Source organism: Chamaea fasciata, unplaced genomic scaffold, assembly GCF_029207755.1.
Source record: "Chamaea fasciata isolate MVZ Bird 193981 ecotype frontalis unplaced genomic scaffold, bChaFas1.0.hap1 SCAF_8, whole genome shotgun sequence".
Lineage (NCBI taxonomy): Eukaryota > Metazoa > Chordata > Aves > Passeriformes > Sylviidae > Chamaea > Chamaea fasciata.
The window spans coordinates 4,465,177-4,473,046 of NW_027094093.1; the positions used below are offsets into that span (position 1 = coordinate 4,465,177).

Consider the following 7,870-nt stretch of genomic DNA (forward strand, 5'->3'; position numbering starts at 1 on the left):
CATGACTGGTCAGTCATTTTGTGACCATTTTGGGTCCACCTTGGGTGTAGCCCTGGCCAGGCTCTTGTCCTGCCCAAGGTGAATCCTGAAGGCCTTTCAGTAAATATGTACTTTATTCTCTAACTCTGTTCAGTCTAAGTTTCAGGTCAGCCTTCCCAAGGTATAACCACCTCAGCCCCAGCGCTTTTGCTTTTGCCACTCGGATGAGGAGAAGTGAGTTCAAGCCCTAAGTTTATAACGAGTTGGGTTCCAAATCCTCTTTGGTGCAGTTTGCTAAGTTACTGAGTGCTTCCGCTCACCTCAGCAGCTTCACGACTCCTTACAGCTACATGGAAAATTTAGAATAATGGAACTGTTTAACATGGCAACAGCGACCTGGAAGGATCTGACTGGTGCAGTTCCTACGAATCAACCCAGTACGAGCTTCCAAGCAAATGGGCTGGTCCCCTGTGAGCGACTGAACGTCTCGTCCTGGGCATGTTAACAGCAAAGCTTGAAATAATGGCGACTTTTGGAAACCAATTTTGATAACCAGGCTCTATTTGTAAGGCATTTAGAGCTAATAAAGCTGCTGTGGTCTTGGGAGTACCCTTTTCCTTGAGCACAATGGGAAACTCTTCTTGTCAGGATTGCTATAGAAACAATGAATTATCAGGCAAACAGGACCATCCGGAACATTGTGCCAGACAGGGGGATGTGTGCTGATAAGGCGGCAGCCTTAATTTGCTCTATTTTGTTATAAGTACAGCTTGCATTGCCTATAGAAATGTAAAGAGGCAGGTGAGCTGGAGTGTCTATTATTTATAGACACAGTTTGTGCTGCATAAATGAATTTTTCGTAGAAAGACTTTTTAGGAAAGAAAAGGCTTCAGAAACGGCTTCGTAAATAATTATAACTGGGAGCTTCAAATGTGCTTTGGAGAATGGGTGGATATCCTTTAGTCCCCCTTAAAATTTTTCAGATGCAACCTTGAACACTTTGTACAGAGGGGTGTTTTGACCATGAGAGAGATGTTCCAGCCCCATTACTGAGAGCCTTTGGCATGATAGTTCTGAACCATGGCTTGTATTGCCTTCTGTCATCTCACAAAACTGAGTCACCCATAAGAAAACTCCAATATTATTAGTATGTTGATGTGCTTGTACTGTATGGATTGAGAAGTCAGCACCAGACTGAAGCATGATCCAACAACAACAAGAAGAAAGAAGCAGAAACGCCTCGGTATCAAGTGGATATTTTCTTTACTGCATTTTGCTCAATGCCACTTGGGAGGATGTTCCTCTATTTTTAAAAACAAAGAAGACATGAAATATGGCAGGAAATCACGGAGCTGAGAGGAGTTTGGCTTCGGATGTGAGACACACCACCAGAATCAAGGAGAAGGTAGGGGAGAGGTGGGAAAGACAGATGAGTGAGAGAGGACTAGGCAAGAAAATGCTGTATTTGGATGTCATATATGAGCTGGGAAGAAAACAAAAACGCCCACGTTTTTGCATGTGGGTGATGGGAAAAGTACTGTGTCTTCTACTGGGCTGAATGAGGGTGGTGAGGCACTGGCACAAGTTTCCCAGAGAGGTGGTGGGTGCCCCAGCCCTGGGAACATTCAGGGTCACGTTGGATGGGCTTCTGAGCAACCTGATCTAGTTCAAAGTGATCTAGTTGCTCATTGCAGAGGGTTAGAAAGGACCTTTAAATGCAACCTAAACTCTTCTGTGGTTCTGTGAAATGTAAGTTAGGGCCTTGGAAGAGCAGGTTGCCAAGGAGTTTGATATATACAAGAGGACCAAAAAAAAAACCCACAAACAAAAAACCCAAACAGTATGATACCCTAATTCAGAGTGGAGAACATAGACCTGTTTTAGGACTCTTATAACAACTGAGAGCATATTTACAACTTTTTGCTATGAATGAGATATAAACACCACTAACACCCAAGTAGAGTCTAAAATGTTTTCTTGAGATCAGCCTTTACTTCCAGAAAATAAAATTATGAAGCCTGCGTTGTATTGGCTGCTGCTGAAATTTTGTCTTTATAGGATTTTTTTTTTTTTTTCAATTATCTAACTGGGTGGCTTTTTTCAGGTTCCCAGAGTACTCTTCTTTGTGCTTCAGGGGAATTTTTGTTACTCCTCAAACAATAATTCTGAAAAAAAAACCCAAGCAAACAAAAAAACCCCAACCCACACAAGAAAAGACAAACTAGTGCATTGCACCACCCCACAATGGGCCCAGTGTTGATGCTGGATTAACTGTCCCTGGTGAATAGCTGAGCTCTCATCTCTCTGCCTGCCTGGAGCTCCACTCTGCTCTGCCTCTGGGGTTATGATATCATCTCTGAAGTCCTGCAAACACAGCTGAGCTCCACACTGCTCCCATTGTAGGTCCCACTTCTTGAAACGTGGAGCTGGGGATCTCGGCCAAGCAGCAGAGTATCTCTGCAGGAGATGGAGGAGGTGGGGATACCTCCGTGCCACTCTCTGCCCACAGATGTTCACCACAGGTATCTGCAAAGGCCGTGCACTTCCAAAGAGCTGCTCACCTGGCTGTGCACTGTGCACACATACAGCCTGTATTTATGTTCTGCTTCTCCAGGTGTGAACTGAAAACCTGCTCCTATAAAGAAATCCCCATAACTGTCTTGACATCAGTTTGAGGTGGGCTGGCAGGTATTTCCAAGGGTCTCAGCTGTCTGCAGGTGAGAAGTCATCTTCCTCTTACACAAGCTTTCTTCTTGCTTGGGCTTTTGGCTGCTTGTCACGTGAGTGAGGCTGTGCTGGCAGGCAAGAGGCTACCCCAGTGAATATTTCTCTCACGCCAAGTGTTTGTATTTGTTTCAGGGTTGCCCACTCTGTGCAGAGATGCCTGCTTCCAGCTTCGTGCACTCTGGCACGTGTTGCCTAATGGACCAGGGCTTCTCGTTCAGCACGGCTGACAAGGAGCATCTCTGTCACCACAGCTGACACACGCTTGCTTTGTTAAATGACATAAGATGCTGCAGTGCAAGGCACAAGTTCTCCCATGCTTTCAGCTGAACAATTTACTACTGTGCTGCACATGTCCTTCTCTGGTCCAGCGAGTGGGAGGGACCCGGAGCTGGTTACACGTGTCTCAGCTTGGCCAGCTCAGTCCCCCTTGACATTGAAAGGAGCAGTGGAAACAAAGCGACCTGTTGACCTGATGCCCTGCATGGAGGGTGTTCAAACCTACGCTGCCTGACAGCTCTCCAAGTGCCTGCCGAGGTTTGGCCCCGTGTGGCATTTTCTACTCTGCTACATCACCGCTCCTCCAACCCTCCTGCCTCTGCACCATCCTGGGCGTAAGCAAAGCCAGGCGTTTGGAATGCCTGCTTCTGGGCACAAAGTATCCTCTGCATAGCAAATGCTCATCAGTGACTGGGAACACAACCAAGGAGGTTGGGGAGGAGAGGAGGAAGCCACACTTGATCCCACGGAAACCACAAACCTAATTTCACACCGAAGGCCATTAGCCAGGCACTCATTTGGTTAGGGTGGCTGTGCTGCTTTGTAAAACGTGACCTTTTAATGAGCTGGGGAGGTGGATCTGAGTTTCTGCTAGTCTACACTGGCAAAGGAAAACCACCAGCGGTTAATTATCACCAGGAGAGGGGAGCAGGGGTGAAGTGGCCCTCAAAACCATCTCTGTGCACCTCCAAGTCCCGCTCTGCATGACAGGATGGTGTCCCTGACTGCACACCATCACACTCAGCCTCCCTGCCAAAGCCACCAGGATGCTGCAGCATCCTTGGCTGGGCAGTGCTGACTCAGGCACAGGGTCCCGTGCCCGCTCCCTGGCACTGCTGTCCCCCAGATATTTCACAACTAGATATAAAAATCCCTGAGTTAGAACACTTGCGGCTGTGCTCCCTGCAAGGGGAAGCAGTAAAAGGCTTATTTATGCTCTGAACCACAAAAGCCTTTTATTGCTGCTTTTTTTTTTTAATGTAACTGTCTTGCCCTTAAATGTCTAATCCCTTTCTAACAGTCTTGTGGAAGTGGCAGGGCTCTCCACGGGTTAAAGGCAGTGTTTTTCAAGAGGATCAAGTTGTCCACCAGGTCCCCAAAGCCACTCCTGCCCTGGCACAGCCAATCCTCCTGTCAGCAAGGGAGGAGGGCAGCAGTAAGCTATGTGCTTGCCGGCATGGTCCACCACATTCTCCCAGCCCTCAGCTTTCTGGGGTTGTTGGAGAGTTACTCCATCACTTGGAGTATTCCCTGACAGTTTTGGGCACTGCTGTTCCTTCAGGGGAGAATAAAAACCCCAGGCTGATCTAACAGAAACAGGGATTTAGGAGTTTGACTCCAGGCATATACGTTTAAAGACATTGCCCAATTATTTCTTCATTTTTATTAATTACGATTAGTCATTTATGGCCCCTTTTAAATTCAACTTCTCAAGAAAAATATTGCTTTAGAAAAAAAAAAAAAGAAAAGGGAAAGTAATTTCATGAACAATTAGCAAAAGCTACAGCTGCACCATAAAAGAGAAATACTGGGGAGGAGGAATATTTCAAATTGACCGGGGCATGCAAGTTGTCGAATGGATGGAAAGCCAGCCGAGATCCTAAGGGAGGGGTGATGCTGGAGAGGGGCAAAAGCACACAGTGTGGCACTGCTCAGTTCATTGTCAGACCTGCTGTTAATTACTGGCTTTATTAATGATTTGGAAGCGATGAGAAGTGTTAATTGCATCAGAAAATGATGCTACATTGGGAAGAGCTGAAAGCAGAGGTGAGAGAAGAAGAGAGAGCGGCAAGAGAGGCAGAGAGGGTTGAGGGGTGTAAGAGGGGTTTGATTTCATCCAGGCTCTGGGGGCTTTTCTACAGTTCCCCCCAGTAAAAGAGCACCAATAATGTTTGTGGATAAGGAGGGGTCCCACAGAGGTCAGACAGGAGGGTTTGGCTTGAAGCAAGAGACCCTTCCTGTCACCCTCAAGGGAGGAACAGAGACTTACCTGCAGTGGAAGGCAGGCAGAGTGCCTGCACAACAAAACTGGTCGTTGTGGAGGGCCAGCTGACTTCAGAAGACCCTATACTGTGTTGCACAGCGTGTTTAAAAGAAAACCATAAAAAAGTAATACACTGCTCTGCCTGCTGTGCAGCCCAGCTGAAGGAAGGGGGAAAACAAAACCCAGATTAACGTAGAAATTGCATTTAATGATCATCTCGAGAAGCCATAGGACAAAATCAAGGGAGTGAGCTGCCACAAGCTGTTAAGGAGGAAACCCTCTGCCCACCGGATGCCAGTGTTGCCCAACATTAAATCACATGGAGAAAAGTCCTCTGGCAAGAGAATATTTGGTGCTTAAAGACACCCATCGCTCCAGCTACCCAAACACCACCACATTCAAAAACACACTCACAGCTTACTTGGTGGCACAGTGAAACCTCTTTGCAACTCATCATTCTGGAGGTAGGCAAAGGTGACGGAGCCAAGGACGAAGCACTGTGTAAAATTTTACTTTTACTGAGCGGGCCCTGAAGAAGCCCAAGCAGAGTTTTATTGCGTGGCTCCCAGGGCTGACAGTCTCCATTAACCATCGGTTAATACTGCAGCGTCAGAGCAACCCCGGAGCCGCGGCCCTGTGCTGTTAGAAAGTGTCCTTCATCCCAGCAAGAGAGCTCGGGGTGAGAGTATTCTGCATGAGGAGCCACTGGTGTAAGAGCTGAGCCTCTCAGCTCTGCATTGCAGTCAGCGTGTCGTGTGCCATCCCTCCACGCCACAAATAAATCTACAATTTCTCAGCTGGGTGCTTTTGGAAAGCCACATACTAATACGCTTATACGGGAAGAGAGACCAGACAAGGTTCAAATAAAGAGCTCACGTAATAAATAAACATGAGGTCAGCACGGGAACAGCAATAATTGCTTTGTATGACAAGATTTGCATAGCAAACATTTGTGATTAATGTACAGCCGGCATCAGGTAAGGAGCCTTCACTATCGTTGCTCCATCTACACCTTCCAATCTAGAAGGTACGGCAGCTCCAGCCAGAGCAATTAGTCACTGTTTACTGAGAGGCAGATCGAGCAAAATTTTTCTAGTTCAATATTTGTGCGAGTTTCGCCTCACAGCCTCCCGCTGGATCCATTTCTGTGCCAGGCAGGGATCACGCTTCTTTCCTGGGGGTGGCAAGGAAGATGATCAGCACTGCTGCTAATCTGCTCAGCAAGAGCACGGGCTGGCTCCCTGCCTCTCCTGCTGGCCTCACCCAGGTGGTGTTCTCAGGGAAAACCCTAAGGAAGAGGCTGAAGACTCTCCATGTCAGGGCTGTGCTTCCCAGCTGCCTTTTCTTTCACCTGCCTCTGCACTGCCCCTTTGCCATCGCTGATGTAGGCAGTGGGATGCAGCACTGAGGGCAATGACACTGCCTTCTTTACAGGCTCCTTTCTGCAAAGCCTAGCTAATTCATTCCACCTAAACTTTCAGCTCTTTGGTGAGAGCCATAATCCGACTTGAAATACTATCTTGATTTGGGGATTTTTTTTATAAGGCATGCAAGCCTCTGGCTTCTCTGGAAAGAAGGAGGCAGTTTGGCTGGAGGGACTGGGGTTATTCCTCTGAGGTTAATTCCTATGGGAAAACCATTCCATTGGAGCTGGTTGGAGGGAAGGCACTTGCTGCTGTGGTCTTCTACCTCATCTGCTTGGGGGTGCCAGGGAAAGCTGTTAGCATCACTGAGAAGTGACTCCAAGAAGTACTGCACAGGCCAGGTGGAAAGGCATAAGGAGAGTTCCTTCATGTTGATGAGATCCAGAAGGGCTTGATCAGGGTGAGTATGCTTCAAAACCTCGTGCACACATTTTGGGGACATGAAGCAAAGAACTGAAGGTGTTCTCTTGTGCTCTTGCAGAGTTCAGTTATGACTGAGGATGCCAATCCACTCATCAAGAGTGGTAAATGGCAGCTGCTGTCTCCCACCTGTGATGAGTTGTTGAGATTTTCAGTCGCTGTCTTGTCGAGACAGGTCTTGATGAGATGTCGCTGGTTCCCCTGGACCTCTAATGGAGGACATCTGTGTCAGCATTTCACCCTTGTGCTGGGTGGGTGGTAGTGAGGGGGATGCTGGGCTGATGCTTGCAGGACCCTGGCACTGTAGCTGTCCCCCCCCCCCTCCCTCCCCGAGAGCATCTAGGACGTGCCACCAGGCTGGCAGGGGACACCAAGATTGGGGGTGCATTGGTGGGAGATGCCATTACACCTCTGTACCCCACAGAGTTGCAGACAGGCTGGAAAACGTGGCTTTCGTCAGCTGCTTCAGCGCCAAGTCCACCCACCACCACACTGAACAGCGATCTCCAAGCTGCCGCCAACCTGCCCTGTTGCCCTTAAAACCTCTCTCCCTCCTTTCCAGCCCTTCCACCCTAAAGCTTCCCACCTGCCTGGGCTGAGCACTGCGCAGCCCTTGGTGGTGAGAGTGCAGGTGGGGCGCTCGTCTGTGCGCGAGGGGCTGTGAGCATTCACGGAAGCGGGTGTTCCGGGGCAGAACCCAGGGAGGAGGGTGATGCGCCACGTCCTTGTCCGGATCAGGTGTATGGGCGAGTTCCCACAGCGGAGAGGAGCCTGGGCGCGCTTCGGCTGCGGCCGCCGCTGGGACGGTCTCAGCCCGCCCTGGGGCCGCTGCTACGCCGGGGGGCCGTGTCGGCAGGTGTCCCTGTGCCCCCCGGAGCAGGGCCGCTCGCCGCGTCCCCTCACGGGACGGCAGAGTTCCCTCGGGAGCCCGCTCCCGCCGGTGTTCCCGCAGCCGCCCCTCAGGCGGGGCCCGGCGGGGGCGCGCACCTGCCCCTCAGGCGGGGCGGGGGGAAAGCGCGGGAACGGCTGGCGCACGCGGGCGGGCGCGCGCGGCTCCGCA

At 49.8% G+C, this 7,870-nt stretch overlaps 1 long non-coding RNA gene across 1 annotated transcript; it reads left to right on the forward strand.

Moving 5' to 3' along the window:
- The first annotated feature begins 17 nt into the window (after positions 1–17).
- Positions 18–2,678, forward strand: LOC136293104 (uncharacterized). Its single transcript, XR_010722087.1, has 3 exons — positions 18–1,384; positions 2,383–2,501; positions 2,594–2,678. It is a non-coding gene; the product is annotated as an uncharacterized lncRNA (long non-coding RNA).
- The last annotated feature ends 5,192 nt before the right edge of the window (positions 2,679–7,870 follow it).